The sequence below is a fragment of the Cupressus sempervirens genome, chromosome 1 (genome assembly GCF_028749045.1).
Source record: "Cupressus sempervirens isolate cs-2001-9-10 chromosome 1, ASM2874904v1, whole genome shotgun sequence".
In the NCBI taxonomy this organism is placed as follows: domain Eukaryota; kingdom Viridiplantae; phylum Streptophyta; class Pinopsida; order Cupressales; family Cupressaceae; genus Cupressus; species Cupressus sempervirens.
The window spans coordinates 316,867,447-316,891,874 of NC_143118.1; the positions used below are offsets into that span (position 1 = coordinate 316,867,447).

A 24,428-nucleotide genomic window follows, 5' to 3' on the forward strand; every position below is an offset into this window, starting at 1 on the left:
TGTTCCAATATATATGTGTGTATAGTTAATAACAAACTATTATATTAATTAAATATTAATGAATAGACATGCCCCATGAAGGGACAAGTCTATCCATTTTTTATCTAATATAAGAGAGATGGCTGTCATTTGGAAAGCATATACCTTATGGGCAATGAAATTACATTTGCAGGGATCCTCAGGAAATCCAACAACCACCATTCATTGGACGCCAATCTCGAACAATAAATTCCAATTGATTGACTTCCTAACTGCAGATGTAAATCAAATGCTAATACCCACAGATCACTGTCTTCTAAGCCACAGTAAGTACATAAGTGGAAGACTCAAATTCAAATTTAAAACAGTTCTCATAATTACATACGAGAACTCCCAGGCAATCTTCTTCCAAGCAACAGTAATAATAGATTGGATGATGCAATACTTTACGAGATTGATCCACAATACCTCAGCTGTAGGATCAATACACAATTCAAACTTCAAACCCTTATACCTCAGCAAGAGCATGAAAAGCCAAAACTTAGAAATGTCACGAAGGCAACGAAATAAAATAATATTCAACAGATGCTTTTCCTTTTACAATGTGCCCATATTTATAATCTCCAAAACCCACTTGTTTCTCTAACGGAACTCCACTCAAGAAGCTTCACCAACACAACAATAATTAGAAGCTTCCATTAAATTTTGTTAATGAATAACAATTCCTGACCCTTTTGTATTTAATACTTGGCTTATAACTAACTAGAGAAATGGCCCTGTTCGATGATGATTCAACCCTCAACTTAAGTGAAATTATAAAGTTAAATTATAACTTTAGAATTAAACCATTTAATGATTTAATAATAATTCCATTAGATTTTGTTAATGAATAACAATTCCTGACCCTTTTGTATTTAATACTTGACTTGGCTTATAACTAATTAGATAAATGGCCCCATCCAATGATGACTAAACCCTCAACTTCAGTGAATTTATAAAGTAAAATTATAAGTTTAGAATTAAGTCATTTAATGATTTAATAATAATTTGGCCACTAAAAATACAATAACTCCCAAAATACTCATCATTTAAATATGCCATTTGAAATAGGAGTCACCTATTATTTCTCAATGTTTCCAAATGCAATTACAAAAAATAGAAAGGGTCCATCTCAATTAAACCTTGACTTATCAGAAATAGTAAGTATACAAAACTAAGCCCAAACAAAGTCGAATTTGAGCCAAACGAAGACCAATCTGTAATTTATTGAATTGTGAAGAAGACAAGACTCTCTCAAGCCAAGCCACTATCTCAAAAGACCCTTTCTCCACAATAATTAGCCTACGAGGATCACAATAATACGCTAATCCCTCAAAACACAATGCTAGCAAAAATGGGAACATTACAAATTACTACAGTCACCCTACTGTTCGTACTATGATTGGAGGACGATTGATTCATTACAAAGTAACAAAGTAAGTCAACTCTTTCCTAGATATTTCATATTGGTGGCATTCTACAGTTCTAGAGGATTTTGAAGATTTGCTTCTCTAGCCTAGGATGCCTATTTACCTTGCTGGCTGGTAATTGTTTGTGGTATTGAGGCGATCTCAGACAGATGATAATTGGGAGTTAAATCCATGTGTATATTTACAATTTATATCTGCACACTTGGGTGTTCATATTCTAGTTGTGAGGAGTGAATTTGACTTGCATTGAGGGCATATTTATTGCTGTCCTGCACATCCAATATTTCTGATTTGGGCATGTGAGAAAATCCCCATTTGGTGATGTTTTGTTGGGTATAAGAGCCCGTTTGGTGAGCGGAATAGGAATACGTATTCCAAAAATTTCGAATTCCTTGTTTGGATGCACCAAACCGGGATTGGAATACGAAGTAAAAATGGAATACGTATTCCATTTTTGGCCCAAAAATGGGGTTTTGCAATTCCACCAAAATAGGTGGTATTGGAATACGTATTCCTATTCCATTTTATTTTATTTTCGAAAACATAAATTTTCAGGTCCGCGAATTTCCATCAAATATTGGCTGAACCAAACGGAGAATAGGAATACGTTCTATTCTAGAATACGTATTCCAGAATATGTATTCCTATTCCACTCACCAAACGGGCCCTAATCAAGTTGCTGCTATACCCAAGTCTGGATGCTTGCAAACCCTTTGATTTGTGGCACTTAATGCCATCAGGTCTGATGCCAGGATTTGGTGCATGGTCTGTAAGAGGGTGGTTTTCTCAGCAGGCAACGTTCAACATTCAAGACTTCTTTGCACATTCCAGGAGCTGCGTCCATGTGGAAGTTTGCGGAAACTGTTTGGGACTGCAATTTGAACACTAACATTTCCAGGTTCATCATGTTTCTACTGTAATTATCCTAATATATGTTGCAGCAGTAGATAGAGAAAATCTTCAAATTGTAAGGAATCCTGTTTGGCATTTTGATTGTAAATGAAAGGAAATTGTGGCAATTCCTTGATGTTTGTCTTCTGTAATGAATTACAGTTTTGTTATATTTTCTAAAATCCAGTACGAGCATAAATGTTTAACATTCACTGCATATGGTTATCTGTTGCATAGGGATTTCTTTAGATTTGATATGACATTTAGTAAACAGTTCTGATATAGAAAGCTCTATATCCTAAAAATAAAAAATCGCAAGTCAATTTAAGTGAGAATGCTATCATTATTCAGTTTCAGTAGTAAGAGCTAGTTGGGTTCATTACAGTGGTAACAAAGCAGTTTCCTGCCATCCTATAGGGTAGGAAATTTAAAATTATTTCAGATATGTTGTTGTATTTGGAGTGACCAGCAGGCTAGCTTTTCCCAGCTATGGATAGATACAGGAGGCCTACTAGTTCCAAGAGCTGGCAGTGCAGTGTGAAAATAGAGAGAAAATGATTGCTTTGCGGGAGAGTAAAGAAAAATTTAAAGCTTTGCGAGTAGAAGTTGGCTGTGAGGTTGTCGAATCCAGTGACTGTTGATAGAGCAGCAAGGTATATGGTTTCCGCCTTTACTAGGTCGGCACAAAGTTTGCAGGGAAGAAGGCTGGAGTTTTCCTTGGTAGGTGTCCATGATGCAGATGTTCCTGTCTTTAGTATGACACCTACTAGTCATATCCATAGTTTCAATGACAAACATTCCACACAGAGACATGTGGATGTGTTAGGGCGCCCTTGGTAGACAGCAACACTGACTTCAACGGGCTCACAATTCCAAAGTTGTTACAGCAAATTGTGTAGGGGCTATTGGGGCAGTAGTTACCACTAATTGTTCAAGCTCTCTCAAGGAGGGGATTGTTATTGGGGATTTATATGTCAACTGTCATAGTTTTTCTCTAGTGCAGGAGACAATTGCCTCCTTAGGTGGGCCCAGTGCATGTTAGTCATCTGGGTTTTACAGAGGAGTTAGTAGGTGTTGGATATGCTCTAGCATTATTGATTCACAACTTAGTTACCTAGTTCTCCCCTTGGCCCTTTGAACTAGGCAAATTTCAAACCGATTCTTGTTCCTGGTCCCAATTCCCTTTTGGGTTCCACTTGGGTTTGAACCCAAGTAGACTGGTTCCTTTGGGTCAAACCTAGAATGAACAAGGGCAGACTAAGTGCAAACCATGTACAGTTTCAGTGGGAACATTCTATAATTTAGTGCAGAAAAAAAATTATTACAGAATTTGAATAAAGATTTTTAACATTACAAACAAACTTTTTTGAAGTTCAAATATTTATTACATCAAATTAAACTATCCGTCAAGATTTCTTCTAGTGAAATTTTTATATCCAATTGTTGATAATGGCCTATGTCTGAATAATTGGAGGCTTTGTATAGTGATAAATCATATTTGAAACATTAAACAACATCTTCAATAGGTGAAGGGAGTTGCAAGCTACTTATATAACATTTTTCAAGTAGGATGTTGATTATAAACAAACAAGCTCTTTGTACAATGAAAACGTAATAAGCACTGGAAAACTTGGAAAGCAGGAATTTTATTAGTGCAATTGATCCCAGTAACATTGACAATGTTTGTGAACCAACTGATGCCTTTGATGAAGAAGATGAAGATTTAGATAATCCATTACATGATTGAAACTTAGCATAAAGTTCTAATTGTTGAAAGTCTAAACAATGATAGTTGAACTCGATATCGTTTTAATATTTTGGTGTTGCTAATAGATATGATACTAAGATTACAAGTTTATAGTATTTTTTTTGTTTTTAATAAGTTATCGGTTCAAGTTTGAGTTCAAGTTCAGGTTCAAAGAACTGGTTTGTTGGCATGTCAAAATCTTGAAATGGGGTTTGGGTTCATTTGTACAAAACACACACACACACACACACACATATATATTTATATGCAGCCTAGAAAAATGAATTAAGATTAGTTGGTCACAAACTTTGTCAATGTTATTGGGATTAACTACACTGATATCATTCCTACTTTCCAAGTTGTCCAATGCTTATTTATTTTTCATTGTACAAAGGGTTTGTTTGTTTATAATTAGCATCCCACTTGAAAAATATTATTTAAGTAGCTTGCAACTCTCTTCACCTATTGAAGATGTTGTTTAATGTTTCAAATATGATTTATCACTATATAGAGCTTCCAATTATTCAAACAAGGTCCATTATCAACAATTTGATATAAAAAATTCACTGGAAGAAATCTTGAGGGCTAGTTTAATTTGATGTTATAAATATATAATTTTCAGAATATTATGTTTGTAATGTTAAAAATCTTTATTCAAATTCTGTAATATTATTTTCTGCACTAAATTATAGAATGTTCCCAATGGAACTATACTTGATTCGCACTTAGTCTTCTTGGGTCTGCCCTAACCAACTTGCTTGGCTTTAAACCCAAGTGGAACCCAAAAGGGAACTGGGCCCAAGACCAAGAACCAGTTTGAAATTTGCCTACTTCGAAGGGCCAAGGGGAGACTCAATAACAAACTGTTTTTATGATACTACGTGGCATTCTTATCTTAATTCATTTTTCTAGGATGCATACATATGTATGTGATATATATATATATATATAGATGTTTTTGTACTAATGAACCCAAACGAACCCAAACCCCATTTGAAGATTTTCACGTAACAATGAACTGGTTCTTTTAACGCAAACTTGAACCTGAACTCGAACCAGTAACATTGATTCACAGCATAACATTGAGTCTTGTGTACAGAGTTAGGTAATGGCACTTGAGCATCTGTTAGGAGATGTGGCTATGGATAGTATGGATACGTTTGATGATTTGTTAGATGATGCTATGAGCTGCATTGGATATGATATTCCTTGCCACACATTAGATGATGACTCCAAGGAGGTTTTGGATGGATCCCAGGATCAGGACTTACAGGGACTTTTTGTTGAGGCGGAAGTAGAGTCATGCAAGGAGTGCGATGCTACATGAGCTTTCGCTTCTTAAGAGGTGTTAGTTGAGGTACCAAGCAGTTGTATCTCGGTTGTAGGTCTGTGCAAGGACAGTAGCACACATGTGGTAAGAAACTCTGTTCAGTTTTCTATCACAGTGCAATTAGTGAGACAAAGAGCTTGCATAGCAGTACGGGGTTACAAAGGCATCATGTAGCCAGTCAGCAAAAGGTGAGTGACAGTTCCATCTCTTCAACTTTTGAGCATTATGATGCAATTCGTCAGATGTTACCACAAATGGTTGGGTTTCTCCTATGTCAGATGAGCACAGTGATTAGTAGTCTTTCCCTAGTAGAGGTTCATGCACTTTGAGAGGCTGTCATGATGTTGAAGCATAATTACTCATAGTTAATTGCTAACAGGAATTACCTTCTAGAATGGGGTATCACCTTTTATAAGCCATTGTTAGGTAAAGGGGTGGTTGAGCTCACCCATGAGCTTGAGGTGGCTATGGACTCTCTTCATTGTACTCAGTTAGCTCTCCAGGAATCACAATTACATTTGGATGAGGTTACTATGGAGTTGGAGCAAGTACAGTCCATGCCAGCCTCTGACCCAATTAAGTTGCATATTGTGGTGGTTGGTAGTGAGCTTGCTTCCACAGTTGGGGATGAGGGATGTAATGGTAAGGCAGTCACATCCATCCAGGATATGGGTGCAGTAGGTATAGAGTAGGTGAGAGTATCGGTGGAGATGAGCACTTATGGTGATTTGCTTCCCTCTACTGGAAGCGAATCTATATCTTTATACAATATCATTGGACATGCCACATTTTCAAAGGGGTCAGTTGTGGGTTGTGAGGAAGCATGTTGATATTTCCACATACAATTTCTATTGCTGTCATTCACGGAGTATTTACTCAAGAGTTCGGATTTGTGGGAGGATTCATACATAGAATTAGAGGGTACTCTCATTCGGGGCACTCATGCTAAACAACGTGTGGTAGGGAAGACTATAGAGACCTTGACTACAATGCTTCTCCATAGGGATTTTGTGGTTTGGTTTTCTCAGAGGGTTGCCCAAGATCCTACTCAACCATTGTTTCAGAGTAAGATATTATAGCTGTCTCCTGATTCCCAGTTTGATAATGATGAGCCTTTGACAAAGATTGCGAATTTTTATCGGCATTACGCTGTGAGGAATGCTCATCAGCTCTCTTTTGACCCACAGGTAGAGGATTTGGTTTCATGTTGGTGTGGGTTGCCTCCAGTTTCATGCCATCCATTAGGGGATGGGTTAGAACCATCTTTTGTAGATGGGATCGACAGCTACAAGTTAGACCACTTGCAGTATAGACACACCCAGGATGGTTTATCAGAAGTTTGAGTTGGTGGTAGTGATTCAAGTATCTAAGGTTGTTACCATCTCCGTAGAGACATTATGTGTGAGTGTCAATTGGATGGGGACTTGGGTGCTAACAGAGTTGGTGTTTCAGTTGGGATGAGTTCTGATGGGTTGTTACCTCCATCAATGCCTACTATCAATTTCCAAATGATTCTGTTATTTATTTGCATTATTTGGGTGCTAGTGCTTCAGGGGCCAGATGTATGTGACAGTGATATTGCAGAAGTTCACCCTTGGGATCCAGGTGGACTATGGTGTACACTTTTGCTCTAGAATTGTTTGGCGACATGCAATCTTAGGGAGGGAGCACTATAATGTCCCCACTTTTAGCAGGTTCCTACAGTTGGCTTGGTTAGTTCATCATCGTAACCCTCATGAGCTGACAGTGGGATTTGAGGGTCTCAATTGCGGGGTCATAAGCTTTCCAACAGCCTATGGTGAATTTTGGCTTAGTTCAGAGGAGCTTACTATATAGTAAGTCAACAATTGGTTCCAATGAGCTTAGTTAAGTTAGAGGAGTTGACTGATGCTCTTAGGTTTTTTTTTTTTTTCAGGCTTCTAATTGGGGCTCCAAGGATCTTGGAGGGAGCGTTTATTTATAATAAGTCACCCCATTTGGTTCATTCATCATCTTTCTTCATCAAGATTACTCATGTTATCAAATTTTGATTTTGATGCTTTTCTAGTCATTTTTGCAAGCCGAGTGAATTATCATTATTACTCATCTAAGTATGCTAAGGTTGTTATTTTTGCTGCTACTGTGTACTTTGGCTACCCTAGTGTAGCTAATTGGAATCGGGTTGGAAAGTTTTAAACACAAGAAACAGTGGTCTTATGTGTGATAATGTTATGATATGGTTGAAAAAGTCACTTTTGTGAGCCAAAAGAAGTTAATAGATTATATTATATGGCATTTTATAAAATGATGTTGTGTTGAGGAAGCTTCCTAAGTGAAGTTGCATTTGAGAAACCTTGTGTGATTGAAGGATTATAAATACGAGCCCATTTGATGAGAAAAGCATCCAATTGTATATTGTTTTTTTATCTATCTCTTGTGAGGGTTTCTGAGTTTGTGACTTTCAATCCATTGCTATTGTAAAATGGATTTGTTATGGGTTTCGCAATCTGATTTCACAATGTCTTCCCTTTCTGTGTTCACTATAGTTGGGAAGCAATTTGTGTGCTAAAGGATTTCGAAAATTGGAATTGGAATTTGTTGATTTTTTCGATGACCACTACAAATGTACTAAGCACTACCTGTTCGGTGTATGTGTGTTCCAAATGGAAGCAACCTCTAATTTATATGAACAAAGGCTATAAGAGACATGTCCCTTCATAGGACATGTCTATTCAATAATTAGATATTACCAAATAATAATATCCTATTTAACTACACACACAAATATATATATATATACATCTCATACATAGATATATCACATATATGTAACTTCAATTTTAGTCTAATGAGTTTATCGAACTGAAGCTATCAAAAATTAACACTCTCTCTTAGCTACGGAGGATAAACACAAAACAAATATCACACCATTGGTAATATTAAGGATGACAAGTTTTAAGGATATCTTTGATCAGAAGATATCCACCATTTTGATCATGAGTATTGGTGTTCCAGAATATCAACACATGATATTCACTAAATACTCAAATAAGGGTTGATATCACATCTGATATCATGAGTATTGGTCCCCTAGAATATCGAAATTCGATATTCACCAGGTACTCAAAATTTTTTGATATCACAACTGATACCATGTGTATTGGTCTCCCAGAATGCATGATATTCACCAATTACTCAAAAAATGTTTGATACCACGTATGATATCATAAGTATTGGCCTCCCAGAATATCAATGATATTCACCAAATACTCTTTTGAGTAATGGCCTTCCAGAATATCAAGTTGTGTGATATTCACCAAGTACTCTATGAGTAATGGCCTTCCAGAACATCGAGACGAGTGATATTCACCAAGTATTCTAAGTAATAGCCTTCCAGAATAGCAATATGGATAACATTCACCATGTACTCAAAAAGAAGTTTATAAGGTATGTGCACACACATTCTCATAATGCTTACCATGCAAAGTATAATCTATCACGATTTGCATAAGAAAATTAATTATTGTAAGATCGTCACCTTTTAATAAATTTTGCAAAAACAAGTGACATCATTTGGAAGTTGTCACTTCCACATGATGTACACAGGGGGTAGACCCATTAAAATCACATTCATGAAGTATATTCATGAATCACAGTCCTCTTGACTGCTATAATAGATTTAATATTGAAGCATCCATAACAACGTGGTTAACTCCCTCTGAATCAGTTTGATCGAGATCACTGAAGGTTGATTGAATCATATCCTCTATCTGCTCCCTCTCTTTCAAGGTTACCTCTTTAAAAATCAGACTCCCTCTAAATCTGATATCAATCTCCCTTTTCCTGCAAGAACATCTTCAGAAAAGATCAAAACAAATAACCCTTATAGTACAAAAATACAAATAAGAGATTAACTACAAACATAAATAAAGGTAGTTCTCAAGATATAATAATTAGAAAATACGTACCTCTCCTTATCTTGAATTCCAATTAGACTTATCTTCAAAGATCTCAACTATAATATTATTTGGTTAACAAGCTTCTTCAAGAAAAGTATAACGATTGGCTCCAAATGTCTTTTGTGAATTCTTTAGAATTTTGACCATAACTCATTTTGATTCAATTTCATAAATAAATTTTGAAATGATGCCAATGAATAAGATGACTCATTTTCTACATCTATGTTGTCTAAGGATAATCCACATGTAATGTTCCCCATCTTCTGAATCCTCAATGGAGTTCTTAGCTTTTCATTCTCCGAAGGCTAAGTGGAGAAATAAGGAGAAATAAATTAAATTAAAGTCAATAAATAAATTAATCTAAAGGTGACTATATTTAATTAATTTGAGTTTCTAGATGTACAACTAATTATTGTATTGGAAAGACAGAAGCTTCTAGATAGTGCAATTAAATAATATTTTATTTCCTTTTAGAAGGGTGAAGGAAAAGAATAAATAGAGGCGAGAGCTTCATTGTTAGGCATTCGATTATTTTTAATTGTATTTGATATAAATGTGAGAGAAGAAACTAAGGGTTTCTGATTTCAGTTAGCCATTGGAGAGCGTCAATTCTTCAGTGTTGCAACCATTTGAGGTGGTGGAATTTCAATTGAATTTGGCATTCAGGAGAGATTCATTCTGGAGTTCTATTTCTGCTTAAATTGGAGAATACATTTGTTGCTGGTTGCTACAGTGTCGTGAACAGGGATGTGAACAATGTCGTGAACAATACCCACGCTACAGTACTTGGCTTGACTATGATTGCAATTTCATCTCCTCCATTGGGCAATTTGTATATCAAGTTCTATAATCAAATTGCATCATTTAAATTGGTCATTTGGCATTGTAAAGGTGGCTGTCATAAGTAGCTGTAGATGCACATTTTATATCAGATTTATAATGTCATTTCTACTCAGTTTTTTTTGGGGTTGCAAAGCCAAGAGCATTGGAATATTATGTTAAGCATTGAATTAGAAAATATCTCACTAAAGTAGTGATCAATTGCAGGTCTATATATTTGATGTAATGTGCATATTTATATCTTCCATGATTGAAATAATAGCGTGCATGCCAAGTGTTTCATAAAATACCAAATTGGCTGTAAGTGCACATTTTTCATTTAGAATTCATCTATATGCATTTGAAAAACCAAAAGAGAATTGCATATGCATTTAATTCTTTTCTTAGATATAGTAGTAATCAATTACAGGCTTTTAGATTCCCTTTGATATCATTTCAAGCAACCATAATCAGTCTAAAACTCAGAAACAACAAGCATAGAGATTATATTGGAAGTGTTTGACAATTTTCCTTGACATACAAATCATCAAGTTGAGGTTCTAATTGACAAGGGATATTACTGTGGTATTAGAGCTTGCTTGCAAAGTGTTTGACGAAGTGTCAAACAACTGAACTAGAAACGAATTTGGTGATTGATGAAGTTATAATCAGTTGGGGTTATTACAGTGGTATCATAACGGTTTCCTACCATCCTATGGGGTAGGAAAATTATTATATTTCAGATCTACTATTGTGATCAAAGTGATCAGCACTCTTGTTGTTTCTAGCCATAGACAAATATAGGAGGACTGACAATTCTAGAAGTCAATAGAGTAATGATGAAGTTAGTGCGAAGATGAATGCTTTGCAGGAGAGTATGAAGAAACTTAAGCTTCATCAACATAGATTGGCGGAGAGCTTGTTGAATCTAGAGACAATTGAGAGGGCAAGAAGTATATGGTTTCCGCCTTTAGAAGGCCAACATCAAGGTTGCAAGGATGACAACTTGAGTTTTTGCCGACAGGAGTCCCTGACGCAAATGTACCTATATTTAGTACGACACCTGCTAGTCCTATCTACAATGTTGACGATGGACTTATTGCACAAGGACATGTGGTTGTGTCAATGGCAACAGAGGATAGTAGCAGGAGCTTCAGCAGGTTGACGCTCCCAGAGCTGTTGCTACAGATAGTGCAGAGACAATTGATACACTTGTTACCACTAATACTTTTGTCTCTCTCGAGGACAGGATTATTATTGGAGATTTGTATGTGAGATCTCATGGTCTTACTACAGTGCAGGAGGCAGTTGCTTCCTCAGGTGGGACCGAGGCATGTATAGACTCACCTAGCTGTGATGTTGGTGATGTGGGTGTTTCAGTGGAGTCAGTAGATGTGGATTTATGCTCTATTATTACTGATTCACAACTTGACGTTGAGTCATGTGTGTATAGTCAGGAGTCCGTAATTGAGGCTTTGTTAGGAGATGTTGATGCAAATAATATGGACACATCTAATGATCCATTTGATGATGCTATGCGATGTATGTGGTATGACACCCCTTGTCAGATATTGGGTGATGACTTTGAGAAGGTTTTGTATGAGTCCCAGGATCGATGCTTGCAGGATCTTACTATTGAGATGGAAGCTGCGACATGCGATAAGATTGTTACGGCAAGGGCTTCCATTTCTTCGGATGAGGAGTTGGTTGAGGTACATGGCAGTTATATGTCAGATGTAGAATTGTGCGAGGAAGATAGCACCCATATGAGCGATCTTGTGGTGGAGAGTTTTGATTCAGTTTCCTATCTTAGTGCTGTTAGTGAGACAAAGAGCTTGCATAGGAGTCAGGGATTACAAAGGCATCATGTTACTTGTCAGGTGAAGGTAAGTGATAGTAACGTTTCTTTAGCTCTTGAGCATTATGATGCTATCCGTCAGATGTCAGCTACATCTAGTTGGGGTGCTCTTATGTTTGATGAGCATGGTGATAGTACTATTTCTCTATAAGAGGTTCATGCGCTTCAAGAGGCTATTAGGATTTTGAAGCATAGTTACTCTCAATTAGTTGCTGAAAGGGATTACCTTCTGGAGTGGGGTAACACCTGCTATGAGATGTTGTTAGGGAAAGAGGAGGTGGCTGAGCTCACCCAGGAGCTTGAGTTGACCACGGACTTTGTTCAGTATACTCAGTTGGCTCTTCAGGAGTCACAGCCACAGTTGGATGAGGTTGTCGTGGAGTTAGAACAGGTACAGTTGACACCAACCCTAGACCCTGTTCAGTTACATATTATGGTGGGTGGTGAGTTTGCTTGTATGGTTGAGGATGAGGGACATGATGATGTGGTGAACAAATTCGTCCAAGATATGAGCATAGTATGTACAAAGTAGGTGAGAGCATCAATGGATACGGGCTCTCATGGTGATTTGCTTCCTTCTACTGGAAGTGAAACTATTTCTTCTTTTCATACAATTGGTAACATTGGACAGTTAGCATTGTCACATTTTTAGAGGGATCAACTGTGGACTGTGGGGCAGCAGATTGATGCTTCCACATATAATTTCTACTGTACTAAGTCATTCATGGAGTGTTTGCTTGGGAGCTCGGATTTGCAGGAGGTTTCATATAGTATATCTGAGGGTAATCTCATTCGGAGCTCTCGTGCTACACAACAATTGGTGAGGAAGATTCTAGAGACCTTGGCTACAATGCTTCCCAATAGGTATTTTGTGGTTGGTTTTGCTGAGAGGGTTGCCCAGGATCCTGTCCAACCAATAGTTCAAAGTCAGAGATTGGAGTCGTCTTCTGATTCCCTTTGATGATGATGAGCACTTGACAAAGATTGGGAGTTTTTATCGGCATTACACTCTAAGGAGTGCTCATCACTTTTCTTTTGACCCACAGCTAGAGGACTTGGTTTTCAACGTTATTGATGGTAACAGAAGGTTTTGTATTCATTATACCTATTGAGGGCGTACTTCTCCACCAAGGGTTGAAGATTCTGAGATACAAGGTGTTGTGAAACAGTTGGATGTGCTAGTGAATGAGATGAATCAAAATCACAAACGGATGACCCAACTAATTTCGAATCCAAGATTTTAGCAAGGCATGATATCGCTTTTTTGAAGAGTGAAATGCGATGACACAATTGCGGCTTTGATATTTGCGGGACATTTCTTATGAGATACTACATGAGTTGGGCACAACTGAGGTGGAATGTGATTGAAAGATCCCTGATGGATCTCTGCTGCTAATCTGTTGTAGCTTTATTATATTTTTTGTTCTTTTAATTTTGTTTTTCCTGTTTATTAAAGTTTTCTTGTAGAACTATACGAAAATGCAGAAGAGTTTGTTTGTTTTTGCGTTTTTGATGATTATTCAACATAGAAATGAGAAGGAGCTAATGATATGAAAAGAGTCTGAAAATTAAATAACAATATGTAGTAAAATTAGAATTGATACAAATCGTACTAGGCAAATCTCTGAATTATAGAGCCAAATAAAGGATCCACTACATTTCCCCTAACAATGACGCCAAAACTGGCTGATGAAAAAGGGCTGTGAACATGCATACGTTTGCTGCTGATTAACCGACTCTCTATAATTCAAAGTGTTGCAAATGGTGGCTACTGCTACAAGGCTCACTTTCCCATGTACCAATAATCACGCCTAGCTAAACAATACTGCAGGCCCAAGCTGAAATGGCATCCTCCTTCCCTGATAACAGCTGATACCACTGAAAATTCCAAGACCAAATACTACTGAGGGTTACGTCCCAGCCAGTAAATACCTTGGGGTTTGCGTCCCAGAATAATATCGCCCAAGCAAAGCAAATTTGTAAACAAGTTATAAAATGCATAAGATATCCTGAGGAATGGCACCTCCATCTCCTTATAACCCCTTCCAAAGAAAATCGAACCCTAAAGTGACTCCAAAAGGCGTTGGGTTACAAAAGTGAATTAAGTCTTATTTTTAAGTGGCCATGTTACTATAAAATGACATTTTTCTCCGTAGAAATAAATCCGTTCACTGAATCGCCTTGAGACCAAAGAGAAAGACTTAGAAAAGTTCAAGACCTTTCCAACGAGCTATCACACCAAGGGGTACGCATCCAAATGAGGTCAAAAACCCCTTATTACTCCAAAATGGCTATTAACTTAGCCTTATTTAATTATTAAATGCTAACTTAGGAAATATCAAAAATATAACCCAAATAGCTAAAAAATGCCCAACTGACATCACAAACCATAAAATCATCTGGTCACCTGTCTGTGACTGAAGTCGAAAATTAAGGATCCATTGGCAGTCTCATCCCTAAAATCTAGGGATGCTCCTAATATTTAGGAAACAAGCTCTATCCCTCTGAAACTAAACCCAAAGAGCAAACTCATGGAAATCCAACCCTGTGCATGATCATACCTCCTAAAAAGTAGGAATGAACCCCATAAATGTAGGAACTGTCTCCTAAAAACAAGGAACGTCTCCCAACTGATCAATAACTGCCAGAACACCAAGTCCCCAACACTGAATAACCATACTGGGTCTCTATCCAACCCTGTCAGCCTACAAGACCCCATAATAAGCTGACTCACATATCTTTGCTAGACTGAGCTAGAGTGGGAACATGACAGTCCTCCCATCTCGGAGATGCTTGCCCACAAGCAACTGTAATGCTGGATGCTGTAAAATGCTCTCACCCTCCCAGGTGGCATCCTCTATGGGAAGATCTCTCCATCGAACCAAATACTCTCGAATCACTCGGCTTCTCAGTCGCCGTTCCCTCACCTCAAGAATCTCATTAGAGACCAAAATCAATTTACCTTCCTCATCCATAGGAGATAACTCGGCTGAAACTATAATATGCTATCCAAGGGCCTTTTTCAGGCAAAATACATGAAATACATTATGAACTTTGCTGCCAGGTGGTAACTGAACCTCATATGCAAACTCTCCCACTCGCCTGAGTATCTTGTATCGACCATAAAAACGTGGTTTGAGCTTCTCAGCTCCCCCCCTTTTTAGGGTGCTCTGCCGATATGGTTGTAAGGGCAAAAAGACCATATCATCCACCTCAAATGCTCTCTCAATCTTGTGCCTGTCAGCGTACATCTTTTGTTGATTCTAGGCCTACTGTAAATTCTCTCTAAGAGATGTCATGATATCCTGGTTTTCCTGTAACCAATCCTCAGCCAAGGGAACTCTGCAGTCACTAAATGCCAAATCAGTGAAAGATAATGCCTCATATCCATAGAGAGCTCTGAAAGGTGTCATGCCAATGGACATATGATGCGTAGTATTGTAACAATACTCACCCAAATGCAACCAACGCACCCATGCTTTTTGCTGTCTTGACACATAGTTACGCAAATATCCCTCAACCCACTTGTTGACTATTTCTGTCTGCCCATCAGTTTGAGGGTGGTAACTAGTACTAGGTGTCAACAAAGTACCTGCTAGCCTAAAAAGTTTCTACCAGAAGGAACTCATGAATCTGCTATCCCTATCACTCACAATGGTCTTGGGAAGACCATGAAGTCTAAACGCCTCTTTGAAGAATAACTCAGCCACCTGAGATGCTATAAAATCTAAAGCAATCAGAAAGAAGTGGGCACACTTTGTTAGCCTATCCACAACAACGTAAATGCAATTTTTCCCCTGAACCCTAGGAAGACCTGTAATGAAATCCATTGAGATCCCCATCCACTTTTGTTCCGTATAGGTAATGGCTGCAATAATCCCGCTGGGTAGGTATGCTCCGACTTGTTCTGCTAACAAGTCATACACTCACGGACATGGCGTAAAACATCATCTTTGAAACCCTTCCAAGAGCATCTCCCACGAACCGCCCTATAAGTCTTACCATATCCTAGGTGTCCTGTTGTAGGAGTATCATGGAGAGCATGCAAAATTTGTTCCTTCAACTGAGAACCTAGAACAAGGTAAACCCTGCCTTTGTAGTAGATAATATCATCTACCACACTGTATCTATCATCCACTATCAACCCTTCCAAGATCTCACAAGCATACTAATCCTTGGAGTACTCAACTAAAAGTTGAGCCTTCCAATCCGCTGAAATCTCGCTCAATGAATATAAGGCAGCCAATGAAGGTTTCCTAGAGAGTGCATCAGCCACAGTATTATTCTTCCCCTTTATGAATTTGATATCAAAGTCATAAGCCTGAATTTTGCTAACCCATTTTTGTTGTCGATCATTGAGCTCTGTTTGATTTAGGAAATACTTCAGACTGTTATGGTTTGTTCTCACCACAAATTTGCTACCAACAAGATACTGTCTGAACTTGGCTAACGCATGCATAATAGCCAACATTTCCTTATCATAGGTAGAGTACAACTTTTCATTGTTTTGCAGCTTCCTGCTTTCATAGGCAATGAGGTGTCTATTCTACATCAACACTGCTCCTATACCCAAACCCAAAGCATCACACTCCAGGACAAATGGCTGCAAGAAATCAGGTAGTGCCAAAACAGGGCAAGTACTCATAACCTCCTTGAGTCTATCAAAGACCCCTTGTGCTTGTTCTGTCCATCTGAAAGCCCCTTTCTTAGTGAGATCTCTGTCAAAGGTGCTGCCAGCTGCGAGAAACCCTTCACAAATCTTCTATAATAAGCACACAATCCAAGGAATCCTCGGAACTCAGTAATGTTCTAAGGAACAGGCCAATTCTAAATCGTCTGAATCTTCTCTTCATGCACCTTCACCCCCTCAGCACTGATCACATGACCCAAATGTAACACCTCCCTCAATCCAAACTCACATTTGGAGAGCTTAGCAAATAGAGACTGACTCTCCATTATGCTAAGTACCTCCTCGAGATGTCTGAGGTGGTCCTCCCAAGTACTGCTGTAAATCAATATGTCGTCAAAAAACACTAGAACCGATTTCCTCAACTGCTTGTTGAAGATATCCTTCATACAGGACTGGAAAGTAGTTGGTGCATTGGTAAGGCCAACAGGCATTACCAGAAACTCGTAGTGCCCGTAGTGACAACGAAATGCAGTCTTGTGTACATCCTCTGCCCGTACACGTATCTGATGATAGCTTGAACGAAGATCAATCTTAGAGAAGTAGACAGCCCCATGTAACTCATCTAACAACTCATCAATGTACGGAATGGGATATCTGTTTTTTACTGTCTTCTTGTTCAAAGCTCTATAGTCTACACACATCCATAGAGTCCCATCCTTCTTCTTAACCAACACTATAGAAGAAGCAAAGGGTCTGGAACTAGGCCGAATGAAACCCATGTCCAATAGCTCATGAATAGTCTTCTCAATTTCATCCTTATAGGCTCTAGGATGACGGTATGGGGTAGTAATCACTGGCTTTGCTCCATCCTCCAACTCTATACCATGCTCAAACCCTCTATCTGGTGGTACTCCAAGAGGTATATCACCAAACACTCTACCGTGACGACCCATCACTGACTGAATGTCCACATGAAATACACGGTCATCCTGAGATATGGGTGTTTTGGATTTAACCAAACAGTGTGTAGCCCAAAGCACATCATTATGCCTAAGGATGGTCTCCATCTTGCGAGAAGTCACCTCTCTAGTTCCACCATCTGACGCTGCCCTCAAAATCACCTTTTGCCCACCAGAAAGAAACTCTAACTGCATACGGTGGTGATCAATAATGTAATGCCCAATACATTGTAACCACTGCATGCCCAAAACCACATCATAATCTTCTATGGGAAGCACATAGAAGTCATCAGTCAAAGTATAATCTCCCATCTGAATACTAAGTTGTAAAATCCGCTTGGTACAACCCAAGACGACACCATCAGCCACCTTCACTCCAAAACCACCGAACTCCTCGTACTGTAAGCCACGCCTCTCAACTAATTTTTGATCAATAAAGTTATGCGTAGCACCTGTGTCTACCAAACTGGTGATCTGCTTACCCTTAGGTGTACCTTTCAACCGGAAGGAATGAAACTTAGGATAACTGGAGAGGGTAGCCATAGCTACTTTAGCTGATGCCATAGGCTCAAGGGTATCTAATTCCAACTATGTCTGAAACTGCTCAACATCCTCTGTATTATCCTCAATATCAGTATCAGGAACCTCCTCATCCCCTAACTCAGAAGTCACCTCAATCAAATGAACCTTTCCTTTACCGATGCAACGGTATCCTGGTTCCCATGGTTCTTTGCAGGAAAAACACAACTTTTTCCTCCTCAATTCATTCCTCGTCTCCTGATTCATCCAAGGAGTTTTAGATGAGGACCCTCCTTTGTTCTGTGACATATTGGCCTTCTGTGTAGGCCGTGAATCTCTAAATGGTTTCTTATTTGCCTGATAAGAAGTGGGAACAGTATCCAGTCTCAATGTCACATCAATAGCCTCCTTAAGAGTAGCTGGTTGGAAAGCACGTACCAACCCTTTTAGCCTATCCTGCAAACCCTCAATGAACAACATCACACTACATTTGTGGGGCATATCAGGTACCATAATTGCAATATGCTGGAACTCATTAATGTAGGCTTCTGCATGACCAATTTGTTTAAGGTGAGCCAACTCCTTGTAATAAAGTTCTGTATCCTTATGATCAAACCGTGCAATGAGTCACTCGGTGAACTCAACATAGGAGTGAACTGAGGCATGATCCTGGGTGACCAATCCATGGTGCCACCAATCATAGGCAATCCCCTCTAAATGCAACACAGCAAACTGAATAGCCTCATGCTCAGGCATGGGCCTCAATGAAAGGTATATGTCTAGCTTGTAGACCCAAGCTCGTGCGCTAGTGTCTCCTGAGCTGTCATATGGGGCCAATGTAATCTTCCCAGTAGCTCTATTTAGGTCATAATTCTGCTGCTGCTATGGTAGTCTATTACCATGATCTCTGCTGAACCCGGTTGTATCTCTATGCTGTGCACAATACTGGGGAAGAGGGAAGACGTCCCTAACCTCAAGAGGTAGAGCTCTCCACTCAGCTATGGCCGCCAAAACTGACTCCTGAAACCCCACTTTTGGTGGTTCCACCTGCGTTGGCTGTTCACCTAGTATGAATTGGGGAAGCAATGGCCTATTCAGAGTAGGTGTATGATGGCGATGCCTCCTACTGGAATGAAAAGAGCTCCCAACTGAAGAATGGGATTGATGGCTGCGCTGACTACTAGCCACTAAAACTGATCAGCTATGGCCGCCAAAACTGACTCCTGAAACCCCACTTTTGGTGGTTCCACCTGTGTTGGCCGTTCACCTGGTATGAATTGGGGAAGCAATGGCCTATTCAAAGTAGGTGTATGATGGCGATGCCTCCTACTGGAATGAAAGGAGCTCCCAACTGAAGAATGGGACTGATGGCTGCATTGACTACTAGCCATTGAAACTGATCTATTTTGCCTGCCTCGGTGTCCACCCATCTCCAAACGCTCCAAGGTATCCTGTAATCTGTCTAAAGCCTGAGCAATCCTGGGCTGAGTAGTGAATAGGGTCCGCACCATCTCTTTCTTCTGCCTCTGTAGGCATGTCGTCGCCAACATCACCCTGCGCCTCACCCATAGTTGGTATTTGTGTCTCTGGTGGCCTTTGCTTGCCACTGGTTTCTCCTGCGCTCGTAGAACCTGTGTATTTCTCCACCAGGATGCATAGATTTGTATTCAATCCACCAACTAGTAACTACCCAGATGCCGAAATGATTTATCAAAACTTTTTATCCAATACCCAGATGCCAAAATCTGTTGTGACAATTTCTCACAAACCCTACAGCCTGGCAGGATGTGATCTCTGATACCACTGAAAGATCCCTGATGGATCTCTGCTGCTAATCTGCCGTAGCTTTATTATATTCTTTGTTCTTTTAATTTCGTTTTTCCTATTTATTAAAGTTTTCTTGTAGAACTAGAGGGAAATGCAGAAGAGTTTGTTTGTTTTTGCATTTTTGATGATTATTCAACGTAGAAATGAGGAGCTAATGATATGAAAAGAGTCTGAAAATTAAATAACAATATGCAATAAAATCAGAATTGATACAAATCGTATCAGGCAGATCTCTGAATTATAGAGCCAAATAAAGGATCCACTGCATTTCCCCTAACAATGACGCCAAAATTGGCTGATGAAAAAGGGTTGTGAACATGCATACGTCTATTGCTGATTAACCGACTCTCTATATTTCAAAGTGCTGCAAATGGCGGCTACTACTGCAAGGCTCACTTTCCCATGTACCAATAATCACGCCCAGCTAAACAATACTACAGGCCCAAGCTGAAATGGCGTCCTCCTTCCCTGATAACAGCGGATACCACTGAAAATTTCAAGACCAAATACTGTTGAGGGTTACGTCCCAGCCAGTAAATACCCTGGAGTTTGTGTCCCAGAATAATATCGCCCAAGCAGAGCAAATTTGTAAACAAGTTATAAAATGCATAAGATATCCTGAGGAATGGCGCCTCCATCTCCTTATAACCCCTTCCAAAGCAAATCGAACCCTAAAGTGACTCCAAAAGGCGTTGGGTTACAAAAGTGAATTAAGTCTTATTTTTAAGTGGCCATGTTACTATAAAATGACATTTTTCTCCGTAGAAATAAATCCATTCATTGAATCACCCTGAGGCCAAAGAGAAAGATTTAGAAAAGTTCAAGACCTTTCCAACAAGCTATCACACAAAGGAGTACGCATCCAGATGAGGTCAAAAACCCCTTATTACTCCAAAATGGCTATTAACTTAGCCTTATTTAATTATTAAACGCTAATTTAGGAAATATAAAAAATATAACCCAAATAGCTACAAAATGCCCAACTGACATCACAAACCATAAAATCATCTAGTCACCTATCTATGACTGAAGTCGGAAATCAAGGATCCATTGGCAGTCTCATCCCTAAAATCTAGGGATGCTCCTAAAATTTAGGAAACAAGCTCTATCCCTCTGAAACTGAGCCCAAAGAGAAAACTCACGCAAATCCAACCCTGTGCATGATCATACCTCCTAAAAAGTAGGAATGAACCCCATAAATGTAGGAACTGTCTCCTAAAAACAAGGAACGTCTCCCAACTGATCAATAACCGCCAGAACACCAAGTCCCCAACACTGAATAACCATACTGGGTCTCTATCCAACCCTGTCAGCCTACAAGACCCCATAATAAGCTGACTCACATGTCTCTGCTAGACTGAGCTAGAGTGGGGACATGACAGTGATGAGGATTCATGTCAGGTCAAGTTAGATGATGCATTTGTTGGCATGAGTTCCCTAGATCATGTATTTGATGGTGATGCAGAAAAAGTGGGAGTAGCAGCATGCGAAGATACTATCACATCAGCAACCACTTCTATGTCACTTTAACCATCCAACAAGGAGTTTAGCAGTGTGCATGCAGTTGTTAATGTTTATTCTGATGATGGCGCACATGTTGATGATTATGAGTTTTCATCAATTGCAGATTCGGTTCAGTTTTTTGTTGCAACAGTTAGTGTTGTTCCTGTGTCCATATATTTTGATGTGGCTACACCTATTGTTGATACAGTTGGCATGAGTGCATATGATTCACCTGTAGCTACATCTTTTTCAATGCATGTTGGTGATGATTAGGATTCCGGTCCAGTATATATTATGTGGGTGGATACAGGGAAGACGAGGTTTCATAGATCTTCTACAGAGTTGCCTTCCGGTGAAATTTTGACTTCTACATCATCAACACAAGTTTTGGGTGCTAGGCTACAAGACATGTGGTTGGTCCTAATGATATTGGTTTGCAGTTGCTTTAGTGTCCACAGGGATGTCACGTACTACTTCATTTGGGATCCAGCTGGAGGTTAGGGTTCATTGTGTTGTTGGATTGCTTGAGAACAAGCACTTTCAGGGAGGGTGGACTGTAATGTTCCCCATCTTTTAGACCCTCAATGGAGTTCTTAGCTTTTCATTCTCTGAAGGCTAAGTGGAGAAATAAATTAAATTAAAGTCAATAAATAAATAAATAAATCTAAAGGTGACTTTATATTTAATTAATTTAAGTTTCTAGACGCACAACTAATTATTGTATTGGAAAGGGCGAAGCTTCTAGAGAGTGCATTTTCTAGAAGCACAACTAATTATTATATTGGAAAGGGGGAAGCTTCTACAAAGTGCAATTAAATAACATTTTATTTCCTTGTAGAAGGGTGAAAGAAAAGAATAAATAGAGGCGAGAGCTTCATTGTTCGGCATATGATTATTGTCAATTGCATTTGATATAAACTTGAGAGAAGAAACTAAGCGTTACTAATTTCAGTTAGCCATTGGAGAGCATCAATTTTTCAATGTTGCAACCATGTGGTGAAATATCCACCGAATTTGGCATTCAAGAGAGCTTCATTCTAGAGTTCTATTTCTCCTTAAATTGGAGAATACATTTATTGCTGGCTGCTACAGTGTCGTGAACAGTGATGTGAACAGTGTCGTGAACAATACCCACACTACAGTACTTGGCTTGATTATGGTTGCAATTTCATTTCATTCATTGGGCAATTTCTATATCAAGTTCTACAATCAATTTGCATCATTTAAATTGGTCATTTGGCATTGTAAAGGTGGCTGTCATAAGTAGCTGTAGATGCACATTTTATATCAGATTTATAATGTCATTTCTACTCAACTTTTTTGGGGTTGCAAAACCAAGAGCCTTGGAATATTATGTTAAGCATTGAATTATAAAATATCTCACTAAAGGAGTGATAAGTTGCAAATTTATATATTTGATGTAATGTGGATATTTATATCTTCCATGATTGACATAATAGTATGCATGCCAAGTGTTTGACAAAATACCAATTGGCTGTAAGTGCACATTTTTCATTTACAAGTTGAGATTCAAATTGACAAGGCATATTATTGTGGTATTAGAACTTGCTTGCAAAGTATTTGACAAAATGTCAAACAACTAAACCAGAAAAGAATTTGGTGTTTGATGAAGTTATAACCGGTTGGGGTTATTGCACCACATATAGTAGTCATGGAAACACTTGGCTTGATATATGTCCACACATTTATGTACATTGTTGAGTTTTAACGAACTCTTCCACATAATATTCACAACTTACTTTTAGCCATTGCAAATTTTAGACCCTAAAAATATTTCATTCGAACCTTATCTCACCACCTAATTGGCTTGACATTTAAATGTTATTCTTCAATGAAGAGGACAGCATATGAATAATAATAATAATAATACACGATGTCTAGCAGGGAATTTTATGACTGTCTCTTCGAATCTGGACCAGACTTTGTTATCAATCTTCAAGTACTTGGATTACAATCTTTAAATTCAATTGTCAACATGTCCCTTTGGCTATGGTGGGCTTCCTCAATAGTATTCAATGGCTGATTGTGTTCTTATAGAATTGTAATCTCTTTCCAATGTCCATATATTCATTAACTATTGAACACAATTTCTTTTTAAAGCCAATCTCATAATTCAATCCTAGTCACTGTAATGGTTCATAATCGCTAACTGTCTTATATTGATAGACGTTGTAGATCATCTGTTTCATCTATTAACACCTGCGATAGGATTATATATGGTCTAGTACAATCAATGCTAAGTTTTCTATTTTATTATTTCATGTGTACTCGATGCTTCCTCCATCCAATGTTCATCGTAACAAACCTGGGATTTCCGTTTGATCTCAATAAATTGCAGACTGATGGATGGTATCTTATTACCTAGCTGATAAGCATAGCCGAAGAATCATTTTACTATTGTGGGTATTATATCCATCCTCTGACCATTCTGTGTTTGCCATTTATATATATTTCATTCAAATTACTATATGATTCAACCGTAAGAATTAATTTGATTTCATACATAGGATCTTGCAAATCAGAAGCCATTTTTCGCAGATGGGCAGTTACTCCATACACAACCATTTTGCTTTCCAATTGATGCCTTAGATGCTTCATGTTGCTTGAGTGGAGAGAAATTTTGATGAAGCCAAAATTCCAAACGAATTACCATGTCAGATTGCATCATTCTCCTGTGTGCAATATATGCCCTAGAGCTTCAACGGGAAGAATTAATCTGATCATGCAGATAGGAGTTCCTTCACATTAAGAAGATTATATGAATAATGTTCGGCATCCTTCATTCGTTTTTTCTTACTAATAATTACTTCCTCTCTTCTGAGTTCATTTATGATGAGACTTGAATTCACCTTGTCTATTGGAGAAGTTAACACAATTCTGATTTTTGAAATATGAAATCTGCAGAACAGGCTGGAATTGTTCGCTCTTAGTAGGACGC

General features: G+C 38.5%; 1 protein-coding gene across 2 annotated transcripts in view; it reads right to left on the reverse strand.

The window, feature by feature from the left end:
- The window catches only part of PIR121 (transcription activator), a 341,166-nt gene that overhangs the window by 63,269 nt on the left and 253,469 nt on the right, over positions 1 to 24,428 (reverse strand). The gene's annotated exons all lie outside the window — the stretch shown is intronic.